The sequence below is a fragment of the Phodopus roborovskii genome, unplaced genomic scaffold (genome assembly GCF_943737965.1).
Source record: "Phodopus roborovskii unplaced genomic scaffold, PHOROB, whole genome shotgun sequence".
Taxonomy (NCBI): Eukaryota; Metazoa; Chordata; class Mammalia; order Rodentia; family Cricetidae; genus Phodopus; species Phodopus roborovskii.
The window spans coordinates 9,469,226-9,484,497 of record NW_026126412.1 but is presented as its reverse complement, the minus strand read 5'-3'; positions in this window follow the sequence as shown (position 1 = coordinate 9,484,497).

The following is a 15,272-nucleotide window of genomic DNA, read 5'->3' as shown; positions in this document are numbered from 1 at the left end:
GCAGACACCAGAACAATTATATTACAATCCCATTGGGAATGCCAGCACCAAATTTAGCCAGACTGATGGGGCACTGTCTAGACGGTCCCTTTGTGCATCAGCTGTTTTTTCCCTGCTTTATTGCGTTGCCTGAATGTGTGAGTTGAGCATGCATATGGATCCCAAACATAGCCATTCCTGCTATTAAACCTGCTTTCATTTGGCTAACATTCAAGGGCTATGTGTTCCTATTGCATTCCTCTTACAGTATTTTGTAATTAAAGCGCAGCTTTCACATTAGTGGCTTAACAAAGGTCATAAGACAAAGTAGAAGGTGCCTATGTTTCTTTATATGAAAAAAATTAACTGGGTAAACATTTTTGTCTTCCCAAACATGTCCACCTCCATTCTACTGCAATGAAAGAAAGCCTGAAAGAGAAGACATAAAACATTGAGAAGAAAGTGGCAGAGTACATATAAATTACCACCTTTCCTTTTGAAAAGGGCAAAGGAAAGAAAGGATGTGTATTAAATGTTTATGGAGTAATTAACAGCAGTGTGCATGAGAGGGATTACCCCCCCCCCCACACACACACATACTTTATTTGGTAAACCAAGTGGAACCCAGTGATAAGGTTCTTATGGAGTCTCACAAATAGATTCCCAAACTCTTCTAAACACACAGTCACACATTGCTTTCCTGTTGGAGACATTTCACATCTGGACAGATGTCAGGATTCTGTTCCATTTGTCAAGCTGATATAGAGAGAGTAAGGTTCTCTTACACATGAATCTAGTATCCATACAAAACAACCACTGTTCACAGGAGTAGGGTTGTACCTCTAAGTAGGGTGCACACTTCATGGGTGATGGTGCTGAGAATTTGAAATGAACACAAGTTAATTATTGCAATTAAAGAGTAAGAAACAGCAAAACTCATTAATCATGGTGAAACTAGGTATGAGATCCACTTCTTTTAAGAAAAGGTTTATCAGCAAATTTTGCCTATGGTCACCAAGAACTGAAAAATCCGAGAAACTGGAATTCCATAAAATATGTCACTTCCAATAAAATCTGTGTCTCATATGAGGACCCAAAGAACTCACTGTTTAAGGAAAGATAAGAGAGAAGACTTCATTTCATAACTCAGATAACCTTTTTAAGAACAGATACACAAATTTTGTCTGTTGAAATTACTTTCTCCTAACAACAACAAAAGCGATAAAAGCTTTTATCTCAAGAGGAGAAAAAGAGTTAAAGTTAATGATAAAAAATATGTTTAAGTCCTTACAACTAAGTCATGGAAGGCAGATTTAAAATAGTGATTTTGAGGTATTTGTTTCTAGAAGTTAATAATAACTGCCACCTATTATGATCAAAAAAATACTTCATCCATCTTTTTTGGATTAGATATAGATGAGAGAGATATATAGGAAAGTAAATTCTTTCTAATTTTATTAATAGCATGCAAGAGGACTGATTTGATTTTTGTTATTGGTGTTGTGTTTTGGGGTTTTGTTTTGGTTCAAAATATCATGTCACAGACCAACTATCCTGAAGTGCACAGGGACATCAAATGTGTGTGTGTGTGTGTGGGGGGGGTTCAAGGCTGACAAGGTTGACAATAAACACAGAGATCTACAGTAGGTACTGAGAGACATTAGCATGAGCAGCCTCTGAGTCCAACTTTATATAGCATGATAGAGAAAAAATATTGCAAACAGCAGAAAGAGGTAGGGGATAGGCAAAGAGAAAGAGAGGGAGAGAGAGACAGACAGGCAAGAAAGAATCAAAACCAATGAAAAATAAAGACTACCAGAGGAAAATGGGGGTGGGTGGGTTGTTTGGGGATGGGTGGTGTGCAGGAATACTGAAAAAAGAATGCAAGACCAGAAAGTGAATATTGTAAGCATTGTTTTAATCTAAAACAGAGATGCTTCCAGGAGAACGCATTTCAATGGAGCTGAGCCAAAAAATAATTATAGAGCTTTTCTTGTTTTGTTTTGTGAATGAAGAACATCTCTTTTCTGAAGATTCAGAATGAGAAAGGAGCAGAGCCCAGAGATTGAAGGGATACCCCTGTGCCCCTGTACTACCATATGACACAGTGGCAGACCTTTCTTTATTCCTCCTTTCCAATAGCTATTGGCATAGAATTGTGCAAAAACAGGCGGGTGGCGGCAGCCCCCAAACCTTAGCTGGGTTTTCTTTTCGACAATCACTTGTTTATTCTGATAAGGCTGAAGTATTGAAATGAAAGCAAGATTGGGGTGGGATGGCAGGAATACATATTTTAGGTTCTAGAAATAAAATTGAGCTATTTACAACTAAGAATATCCCTCTGTTTGAGATGCTTGAGACTTCCCATGGGGTTTATTTTACCAATTACATCTGTTCCCTTGTTTTTCATCATCAGTAGCAGGCTACAAAGGGAAATGAAAGGATTCGTTCAATTTTCCTCCATTTTCTCTGTGATGTAAAATCTTTACCTTGAAACCACTTTTTTTAAAAACAGGGAAAATAATCATTTGTTAAAATAACTTGAGCTATGACTGAATTTTTGTGAAAGCAATAAAACAGACTTCTTGCAAAGGCAGGAACAAAAAGCTTATATGCATATGAAATACATAAAACTGGAGGAGAATTCACTAACATTAATAGGCTTTGTGACAGAATAATCCTAATCAACTCAGGATTAATACATAAACACTTTTAATTTTTTAGATTAAATTGACTTACATACAAACCATAGCATACATATTTTCTGATAGAAACTTTTCATGTTAGGTGTTGTGCCATGCTAGATAATGCATTGTCATCCACAGATGCTAATCCTTCAAAAGCTGAAGGTGTAACTTGTATCTTTATGGTACATGAATTTGAGGTGAATTTAAAAAACAATATATTTCCAAATCCCAAGAAGTAATTCATTTTCTCTGTATCATATTTCCCAACTTAAAAAGGATTAAAACTTGGTTTTAGTAATATTTGATCTGCTAAATTTAAACAATTTAGTGATATATAGCTCAAGAGCAGTATGGAGCCATAAATTTAATGGGCTAACATTCAATGACTTCAACAAGAACTTAAAACAAAAGAATGTATGTTATATTCATAGGCAATGTTAACTAGCAGCTTAAGTATAAGTATTCTTGGAAGTAGCAAGATTGGATGTAGTTTTCTTTAGAACTTTCATAGATTAAAATCTTTCATGTTTTCCTGTCAAAAAACTTGAAATGTAGAGTAGCTAGCAGAAAAGTCATAAAATTCTATTATGTGGATAACTTTTCCTTTTTAAAGATGAAAATGTCTTCGTGGATATAGGACTTTTATTTGGAGAGCTTCAGAACATATTTTCAGTGTCAGTATGAATATATTGTGTAAATCAGTGAATATGAGTTCTATGAATCCATATTTAATTTAACAAATCATATCAATTCACTTGACATTTTCTCCCTCTGAATTCCCCTTTCCCCCATTTCCATCTCTGTATTAAAAGCACTTTTTTTCACTGTAATAGATTAATTTTTGAAACAGGTTTTATAAAACTAGGCTGACAATTGTTTTAGAAGAACTTTTAACCAACTTTAATATTACAAATGATTAAATGAACATTTAAGAGTCTAAAGTACTTCACAACACTAATAAAATCTCGAATCCCCAAATAAACAATTCTACTCCTTAAGAATAGCAGTTAATTAATACTAATGAGAATAATGCAGCTATACACTAAACTAAAATATGTGCATGAAATTCATAAATAATGTTCTAATAGGAAATATCCTTCTTTAAAACCAGAATAATGCTAGGTGTGGTAGCTCATATTTGCAATCCCAGCATTGAGTAGGCTGAAGCAGGAAGATTGTGATATTAGGGCCAATGCTGGCTATTTAGTGAGTTCCACACTGGTCTGGTTGCTACAGTGAAGTCTTGTTTATAAAGATAAAGCAAACAAAGAAGCAAAAGCAACCCTAAAAATAGATAACTTTCATTACAGCAAAAGATTTAATAATAGTTATGTCTGTTGAAAACACACTAACTCTACTAGATTATACCAAGTCCATGAAATTATCAAGAGAAAACGTTTGTTTGCTAAAATATTTAGAATACTATCATTTATTAACAAATATTCAATCCATCACACCTACATGTTCTGATGTTTCTATATTTTATAAGAACACATAGACATGTGTATAGAGAAATGTTCAACACTGTTATATTTGCCATTTCTTGACTGTGGTGTAATAAGTGGATCTGTAGCATTTCTAACTGGAACTATTTTTTCTAGCCCTAAATTATTAAAACAGTTTCAGAGTTCAGTTCTTCAAATCACCACAATGTAAAATGTTATCTTTGAATTGAAATCAACCATAGGAGATGCCCCGAACACAGTCTTACTGTTCTTTCATTTTGTGGTACAAGGCAGCTGGTACAAGGCTATGGGCAGGAAGAAGCAACAGGAAGTTGTTGAAAGGATTGGCATGGAAGTTTCAAGCCTCACAGGCTTCTTTGGTGGCTATAGAAGCCATTATGCCATATAGATAACAAGATGACTTCAGAAAGAGCCTTCATACTCCTTGGAAAAATCCAGGAAGTTGAGCTTCTGTTTTCAACGGGCACAACTCCCTGTTTTGGCACAGTAAGCCAAAGTTTTGTTCAACTCCATGCTCAGATTTGTCACTTTGTGTCATAACCTCCAGGTTCTTTAAATGTGGCTTTAAAATGTGTTAAATGGCATTGCTGATAAAAGCCTCAGTGTAACTGTACTAGTGTTCTGATCTGGGTTCATTCAAGGTGATGGAGTTTGTAAAAGGGCCTAGAACAGCCATGCTTTACAATAAGGAAACAAAATCTTCTTGGCTTCGGTGTGTAGGAGCTGAGTGAGGCCTGAGCATATTGAGAATTCAGACTTCTGTAGAGGTGTGCATATTTCATCGATGTGCTTTATAACACAGGAAATTGGAATGCAGTAGAAGTAAAGTGCTGTTAGCCTTTACCCTCAATATTAAATGCTATTTTCTATAGCTAGGTCATATAGAATATCCAGTAATATTTATTGTAGCAATAGATGACTCCACATAAGAACTGCTAGTGAGCTTTCATGTCTATTTAATCATAATCAAGAGCTACCTGGTAAACATTAAGTGACAATAAAGAACATCCTTGCTAAAACATTAGGTAAATTGATAATAGAGAAAATGATAATAGAGAAAATGGTGACTTAAGCTTGAAAAGCCAACAGAAAAGAGTAGTGATTATTTGTGTTTTGTACACAAGCCTACTGTATCACATTCAGTATACACTGTTCTGTCATATAAAAGAGAAAGTATGCCTTCATCGTGGTGACATAGCTGTATTAGGAAGTTCCCACATGACTTGCCTGGTAAAATCTCCCCTCCCAGTTAAAATGTGTTTTTTTGTTTTTGGATTTTGGTTTTTGGTTTTTTTTTTTTTTTTTTTTTGGTCACACAACTTCTGCTGTAATTACTTGTTTTGTGTATCTCTACTACAGGAGGTCAGTGTTTGCTCTTCTACCTCATAAAATGCATTAATATTAGAGGAATGTGAAAAGAAGTTTTGACCTCCTATAATTTATTACTATATTGGTTGGGGCTTACAACTTTGCAAAAGGCACAATTGTCTATTATTGCTAAGTTTTTCTCTTGGAACAAAATGAAAGCCTAAAATGAGGTAAACTGAAAAGCAAGAAGCTCCACCCCATGGAAATTATTTAATGCACAAAGAAAACCCCTTCCAGTGGATTGTAATGAGTGACTGACTGAAGAGCTCCTAGAGGAACTATTTAATAGTGTCATCACAGGAAACCCTGGAATCAGCATTTGTGAGGTGGGTCAGACCAACATCTCCAACAGATTTCAAGTCATTAGAGGACATCTAATCACTTTATGTCACTCACAAGGCTCTCCACAAACAAACATGGAAATCAAGCAAGAGTGCCCCTGACAGCTCCTTTCAGCTTCCAGCAGCCCCTCTCAAGCGTTCCCTTCCACTACTGTCTGCCTGGCATCCTTTCAAGTTCTCTGTAATCCTTGCTTTCCCGTGGTCCTCTTTAGTCTTGTTCTCCAGTGACACCGATAAAAATAAATAGCATACTTAAAACAAATGAGTTTAGATCCATAATGCATGATTAGTACATGCCTTTTTATTATTATTTGGTCGAATATACCTGTGGCACCAGATTTTTAAATTAATTGTTTCAGTAAATATATATATATATATATATATATATATATATATATATATATTTGTATTTTGCTAATGTTTGCCCCCACATTATTCTCTTCTGTCCCTCCTCCTTCTTAGACTAATTTTAGAAAAAAAACCTCTAAAAAAAAACCTGAAAGAAAATGGGATTGAAATGCTGTTTAATTTCACCAGATTTATTTATAAATATACGCAATGGTAAACCCAGAGAAGCCCTTGTGAGACCACTCTCATGCTTACTTATCCCAGGGTGCAGAAAGAATTAGCTTATTCAGGAAAACTCAAAATCATAATTAGTCTTGTGAATTATAATAATCTAGTCTCACCCTCCATTTCTTTCTCACGTGGTATTCCCAGTGGGAGCTCTGAATGAAAAATGACAATGAAGTTGGGCATTAATAATGGCATACCTGTGAAATATGAGCATTTTCCTATAGTAAAACTGGAAATCTGTCTCATCTCAGTCCTATATTTTTCAATTAAAATAATAACATCACCATATTTTTTCAATTAAAAAAGTCAGTCATAATTTTTTAAAATAACTAAAAATAAGAAAAGAAAAATTTCCGTTCATGTAAACATATTGTTTCCTTTTAATGTAGTTATAGATATAATGCTATATATTTAATTTTATTTTTTAAAAGTTTTAAGTGTCGAGCTTTGAGTTTCCTCAAACAAACGGAAAGTCCAAGAAAGGAAAAAAGATGAAACCAAACCAGAAAAAAAAACAAAACATAATTATTCTGAAGGGGTTCAGGTCAGACACTTTTCATAATTTTGACCACTTAGACCACCAGTTTGTGATTACTAACTGAAGTGATCAAGGAAAATGTAATTGCTTGAAGCCCTGAAATTTTAAAACATGCTGTGAAACAGAAGTACCACAGAGACAAAATGCATAATAACTGTATACCCACATAAAGCCCAAACTTGTGAAGCTCTGGTAGGCCTAAAATTTACGAATAGCTCATCAACAGGACAATAAATAAATGGTGGTATATTCTAACAATGGAATATTACTTAGCAAGACAAAAGAATACATTATTGCATCATACAAAAAGGATTTCAGCATGATTGTGTTTTATGAAAAATAACAGACCAGGATAAGGGGACGGCGGGGGGAGTATAAACAATTTTTTAAATGTTATAGTAAATTCAGTATAATCTGTAGTAACAAAACTGTGGGCAGTAGTGGGTAGAGGGTGTTGGTAAAAATTTCCAGGAGAAGGGAATTGTGGATGATATGGGTTGATTGCCCTGACTGGTGGTAGAGTCATGGGTGTATCTACTGTAGAACTTTATATGATACAGGTAAATCTGAACAATTAGTTATGTATATTGTTTATCCCAGCAAATGTGTTAAATGCAAAAGGAATGCATGGAATTAGTTATGTATATTGTTTATCCCAGCAAATGTGTTAAATGCAAAAGGAATGCATGGAATGAGTGCCTCAGCTAGTCAGAACACATGTGAGCCATGAGCACAATCACACAATGGGTTTGGGTGTTATATGGGACACTGGGATTATTTTCAGTTTTGAAGAATTTGGAATTCTGACTTTCTTTTGCATTCACTAACTGAAGTTATGACCACTGATTTAATTTAAGACCTTTGCCTGTTTTTATTATTATTTAAATTAGCATACCCCTAAGAACAGCACAAATTTTGATTCAATCTCTTGAAATACTACAAAATGTGTGACTTAGGACAGTTGACTAAATCAGTGTCCAGATACTGCTAACCAATCATTTGAGGTAAGGGTGAGCAGAAAGTTATTTAATATCAAAGCATCTTGAGAAAATAGTATCAATCTGCAAAGCCTTTTAATATTATAACATGCTTGTCATGGCACCATGTGGTGGCTAATCTTGGTTGTCAGCTTAGCATACTTGAGAAGAGGGAGCCTCAGTTGAAGAATGCTATCAGATTGGCCATAGGCATGTCTGTGGATATTTTTGTGGTTGCTCATTAATACAGTAGGACTTAGTCCACTGTGGGCACTACCATCCCTAGGCAAGGGGGCCTAGATTGTGTAAAAAAGCTAGCTGAATGTGAGAGAAGGGGCCAGGAAGCAGCATTCACTGTGGTCTCTGTTTCAGTTTCTGCTTCAAGCTCCTACCTTGAATTCCCACCTTGGCTTCCCTCAGTATTAGACTGTTACTTGTGAAATGAACCAGATTCTTTTCTCCCCAAGTTGCATTTGGTCAGTGTTTTATCGCAGCAACACAACACAAACTAATACACACCTCCAAAGATTTTTCCTTTAATTTCCTACCATGATTATAATTAAAACAATCAAACAAGAAAAAGAGTGGAAGAGTTTCCCTGAGGGGTGCTTATAGATAATTAACAGATAGTCTCTGAACATGTTTGCCTCAGATAGATATCTTGACAGTAATCCCATTTTAATTAGTTTCAACAAAATTCTGTTTGAATCCTCAGTAAGTATTTAGAGCAACAACACATAGGGTCTCTTCTGGAATAGACCATGGTTACCCAAGTCCCTACCAAAGTCCTTTTATAGTTCAATATGAAGGATAGAGATGACTCCAGGTTGCTTCTAATTTTATTACAGAAAATACTGTGTTTACTTATAATTAAAGTTTTATAGGAATAACTTGAATTAGATTGCTCCTCATCTTTAGGAGTGGGGAGACAGTGAATCCTATCAACATATGGGGTGGGGGTGTGGGGAACCGGAAGCAATCATTTCAAGTTCATATGTCAATAAAACAGAATTAACATTCAGTGGGGAGAGTATTCATGGGTCTGACATTACCTAAAAGACAATCATTTTCTGCCTTGACACATTTTGATTTAAAAGTATTATCTGATTTTTATAGACATATTTAAAGTTGATTAATAGAAACATTTCTGTTTAGAGTGAGCTATTTAAAAAATATTCTCCCTTCATTTTGGCCAGAGTTTGTCCTCACACACCATAGAATACTGAAGGTAAGAGCTGCAATACACTTTGTCACAAAAGCCTTCTAGAATGTTCCTTTTCTCAGCTATTAGTCTTTAGTCATTCATATGATGCAAAAGTAGTTTCCTTGCCCTTTGCAGTCAGTGGGTACATGGACCATAGGCATCTACATGGTCTGCAGTGCCAGCACCTGCCATGGACCTCTGGTGGCAGTAGAGAACATGAACATGGACACCATCATAAACCTCTGTGGAAAAAATATTATGTTGGAGAAAAAAAATACCTGAGTCTGCAATAGGAAAATTTGCCATTAAGTCTGGACATGAATTTATAGTTGATCTTATGTTGAGACGCAGTTAACACCTACACTGGGAGTTTTCTACACAATCATGACCTTGTTTCCCTCAACCCTAGACTTTTGTTTGTTTGTTTTGCCTTCAAAATGGACTCCTGACACTGAAAGACAGAGAGAATCAATTCTCTTTCAATTCCTTTGCACTTCCCCTGGTCATCCTGTTTTGCTTTTTTGTGTTTTCCTCTTCCCTCCTATTACTTTATTATTTACTCAATATTTTTTTCTGCCATATTTGACCCTTGTCAGGGTGGAAGACACTGTTTTAATGAAGGTGCAGTCACCTTGGATAAAGCCCCTAAATAAGTTTCCCCTGCAGGCTTGTGGATCAAACCTAGAACCTACCACACAAGGGCAGCTTTATAACCATGCAACCACATGTTCATTCCCTCATTACTTCTTGACTCTGCTTAGTTGTTAAAACATTTTCTCAGATACAATGGTCATTCTTTCTTGTAAAGCACCTGTGAGATATTGTTTCCTTTTGTTACCTCTTTGCTAAGGATATTAGCTTTCACTATGGCCAGTTTATTGACAAAGACTTCAAAAGATTTTAAGAAGTACTAGGTCTTTTCCTCCAGATTCCCACTATTGTGTTTAATCAGACAGGGTGTCCATCTCCTATCCCTCACACTACATGGAAAGGGATTCCCAATCATGATGTTTGGAAGCTAAACCCTGTTCTTAGGTCCCTGGAACTGCCCCTTCTTATGAGAGTCATTCCACAGCATCTGGGATTGAGATGCAGAAATCTGACATGAAATTCACTTCTCATCCTTCTGTTTCTTGTCTTAGAAGAGATATAAATTGGCATCATATTCACAACAGTTCTTTTAGTCAAATTCTAGTTGTCTGTGTTTCTTAGCAGTAGCTTGGTCATGCCTTACCCATCTCACTGGATTTTCTTCAAGGCATCTTAATGGATTTTCTTTAGGATTCAATATAATGATCTGCATGCAGTAGGTTTTGTTTTATTATAAATGATAAAATATGATTAAAAAGATAGCTTTATTTGAACACTAAAGGACCACAAACTGTTGTATCATAGTGATATAAGTGAGGTGTGTGTTGTGTGACATAGGCCCTTATTTGTTTTTACTCACAGAAAATCATAATCACTAGGTAGTCAGTGAGTGTCTTCTAAATGATCCAAGGAGTGTGGGACACTTATCAACACCAAACATGGAAATGAAGGGAAAGTATCTTGTCGTTTTAGAAGATATATGAAAAGATATTACTGGCTAAGACATTCATACAGTATCAATAAGAACTTCTCATACACCTATGCTTCAAAATTATAAGGATTTCCTTGAGTGCTCACTGATTTATTAGCATAGTCACTTTTTAATTAGCTGTTATAAGTAATTGTGATGGATTTATTAATTAATGTATGATATAATCATTATTAATTACTCTTAACTTCATAACATTTCATATAATATGCTCCATGGCTCTAATATCCAGAAAGATAGATTCATAATTACCCCTGAATGGACCACAAAAGCAGTTATGGACTGAATTATAACAAAGAAATTGAAGTACATTGCACTTGAAAAGGAAAACACCAAGTAGCTTCTAAAAGTTTTCATGTTTATTTTGCCTGAATCAGGGGTCTAGTTTTAAATTAGAATAATAAACCCAATAATGATACCTATTTAAAAAGTTGTAAAGATTGTAATGTTAGAAAAATAAATAATTTTATCTGTTTCTATTTAAAATTTTATAAAAAATTAAGAGTTGGTAGTTTTTCAATACCTAAAAGTGATGCTGGAGTTGATATTGACTGGAAAATGAAACAACCCTCCAATTATTGAAAAATTTTAGACTTTGCCAATCTCTATGTATTTGCTTGCCTAAAATTACATCCTTTGCAACATGCATTATTTATCAGTCACAAATTATTTTTATACACTATTTAGTGTCCTATCCAAAAGCATACTATGTCAATATTCTCTCTGTTCCATGGTAAGCAGATGAACAAATTGTGTAGAATCTTGAGTTGAATAAGTAAAAGTAGAATATAGGAAAGAGTGATGTGGCCTAAGCAAACATCAAAAGCAAAGATATACAGGTGGGTCAGGCCTGAGGCTATCAATGAATAAAATTAGTGGAGTTTCAGTGAAATGATAGAGACTAAAGCTAGAATTCAGAGAAAGTGGGACAAAAACAGAAAGGGAAGAAATGGCTTCCCCAACAAAGAAAATAGCTTTATTTATTTTATCTCAGAATTAAGAAACACAACTTAAATGCATTTCAAAATAACCATTAAATAAGTTTTTGCCTCCCTTATACATCTGTCCTCCATCTAATATATTTAGGCATTTCTATTGAAGTTTGTTTTAAAGGAATTATGTATATTAAAAATTTACCACAAAATCTGAAGTTATAATGTAATGACAAGCACTCCTTTCTGTCTAAATCTAATTCATCCTTAACAGTTTATGGGAAAGCAAATTTTTTTTTCATTCAAGATGAGGGAAGCCTCAGTGGCTTAAGGTTCTTGCACCAAGCCTGATGACCTGAGTGAAATTCTAAGGACCACCTGGTGGGAGGGAAGAAGTCAAAGGTTGTCCTCCTCATCCCACAAATAAATAAATTAAATATAATGAAAACCAAAAGCAAACACGTTAAAAAGCAGAACCCCCACATTTTTGTAGACATAAAATCTATAATTAGTTCTTCTAAATGTTACTAGAACACTCTTAAAATAATCTACAAAAGGTCTTTGCACCATATAAAGCATATAAAGATTAGTTATTTAATGTCTAATGGATCTGTTAGTAAATACTTACATGGATGACAGGTAATACCAGATATCGACTATATTTTCTTTCTATAATGAAATTAGTATGTCTTTTAAAAAGATTTTTGATTTTACTTTGTGTGTGCCTGAGTTTATATATACACACTACAGCTGTGCAGGTGCAATCAGGGACTGAAAGAAGTAGCAGGAGTTACAAGAGATTGTGATCCACCTCATGTGGGTGCTGGGAGGCCAACTCATGTCCTCTGAGATGTGGGTGTTATTTTAAAAATTTAAAAGACAGATTCCCCCATTTTTAGAAAATGTAAAACCTACAACCAATTCCTCTAACTGATGAAGAATAAGGACAACATGTTAAAAAAGAAAAAGAAACGTATTAGTGAAGTTAGCATAGAAAACTAAAATCAGCAAGTCTTTAAACTAGTTAATTTCCTGAGTGGTAGGAACGTCACAATGCATAATATTGTGCCAGGAAACCAGAAACCAGAATCTTATCATGAGGGCTCTGAATCATATTTCCCAACGCTCTGGCAATCACGTATAGATTCATGACAATTGCTGGTAAGAGCTACATGCTCCCATTGTGATCTACAACCCTGGTATGAGGAGAATGTGTTGGAGCTCATCAACAAGGATGGGAATACAGTTGCAGTTCTCAACTAGGAGCAGCTCTGTTCCAGTGATATCTATGATGATTTTTAAATGGCCCAAAAGAGAGATCAGTGAGCATTAAACATCCTCTAATGGGCAGGACAGATGCCCACAAACAAAAACACAAACACAAACAAAAAACCAAAACAATAGTTCATCCCAGAATATCAGCAATCCCAAGGTCCAGGGGCCCTAGAGGCAGGCAATATTCAGAGAGTGGTATTCTCTGTGGACAATGATCAACTACACTATGCTCTGTAGAACAATCAGAGCTGATGCAGGGCAATGAAACATTGGATGGCTGCATCCTTAAACATAACATGGAGATTCTTGAACACAAAATGAATAATTTAAAGTTCCTAAAGGAGCCTGGAGGTAGTTAGTGGTGCACACTTTTAATTATAGTACTCAGGGGGCAGAGACAGGTGATCTCTGTGCTTATGAGGCCAGCCTGGTCTACATAGAAAGTTCCTGGCCAGTCTGTCTCAAAACAAATGATCAAGTTTCAGTAAAGCAAAGTAGTATGGTATAATACATTTGAAAATGTATTGGTCACCACATATTAGATTTGGCCAAGGAGGAGAAACCAATATTTTAGAAAATATTTGGCCTGGTGGGGAGCAGGATATGCTACAGCTCTATGAATGGAACATACAAAAAAAAGGTGAACTCAAATTCGTTGGGATAAGAAACACATTGACTGTTAGACAATTAGTAGCTGGAATGTAGGCTAGTGAGTTAGTGAAGATGCCTGCTGCCATGCCCACATCTGAGTGAAATCTCTGGAACCCATACCATATGACAAAAAGAACATCTTTCAAGTTGTCTTCTGACCACCACACTTCAAGCGCATGTGCAAGCACACACATACACACACACACACACACACACACACACACACACTCATACATACATATATGTAGTAAACAATTTTAAATCTGGAATGCATCAGTATTATTAGCACCAAGAGCTATAAAATGATCCATTCATCCAACAGTATCAATAAATATATGAGAGCAACAGCTTTGGATGGGGAATATGAGAAAACAGCATCTGATTTTTAACATATTATTCTTCAGGTGGATAGTGCATATAAATGCATAAGATAATTTAAATGATTGCACATGTTATTTTAAAGCAAACAGGACTAAGACCTGTGCGGAGGTAATTATATTTATACAAACTATACAGAAAAAAAAGGAAGTGATTTTAAAAATGTTAACTATAGCTTTTACGCAAAAGAAATATTGTAGTTTTCTCTCTATATGAAAATATTTTGTCTCTGAAGCAGTGAAGGTTATGGTTATTTAGATAGGTAATGCATTTATTTCTTATTGTTAAAATTTAGTTTTAAAATATATGTGTGCTAGTTAGCTTTTGTCGGTTTGACAATGAGTCAGCTTGGAAGAAAGAACCACAACTGAGCATCAGTTCCATTTATATTGGCGTGTGGTCATGATTACAGGACATTTTCACAATTGCTAATTGATGTAAGGAGGACAGTAAGCCGAAATGAACTTTTTCCTCTCCATGTTGCTTTTGCTCATGGTGTTTGTCACAGAAACAGTAAACTAGGAAAATGTGGCTCATGCCTGGTGGGATAGCTTAGCAGGTAAAGATATTTGCCACAAGCCTGAACATTTGAGTTCAATCTCTAGAACCCATGTGGTAGGAAAGAACTGACTTGTGCCCATATGCATGTAGGCACATACAATCCCATAATGTAAAAAGAATTTTTTAAAAAATCTGTCTGCTGATTTCATGTATAGGTTGCTTGTATATATATGTAAAGTTTATTGACTTAATTATGAAAAGAAAATATTTTTTGTCTTTCACTTTGTTATTAAAATTATATGTAATTAAAAGTTAAATATCTTTGAATCATTAAAAGCATAATTTTAATGATTGCAAAAGTTTTCATCCAGATTTTTCAGTTAATTCTGTTTTAAAGCATTTAAATAGTCTTCAGTTTTTTGGCTTATAATATATGTGAGATCCAGCTCTAACGCATAGGTTATGTATTTCTCCCATTCAATATCTTCCAAGGAATCACTGGAAATACTACCATCCCATTTTATTGATAGAACAAATGAGGCTTTACAGAATTGTCATTCTACTAAAATTCAACTCAGTGTCTTTTAAGTCCTGGGGTTTTATAAAAATAATTTCCGTCTAGTACTTATTGCAAACTTCAGCTGGTTCATACTTTTCTACAACTACACACTTATTAAGTTTAATAAGTGACTTTCTTTAAGTATGAAAACCTTTTAAAATACACTATTTAATTAAAGCATGTAAGGTATGAGAATAAAAATCATTAACTCTAACATGTAGACTATTTCCTAACAAATAATTTTAAGTACTATTTTTATTT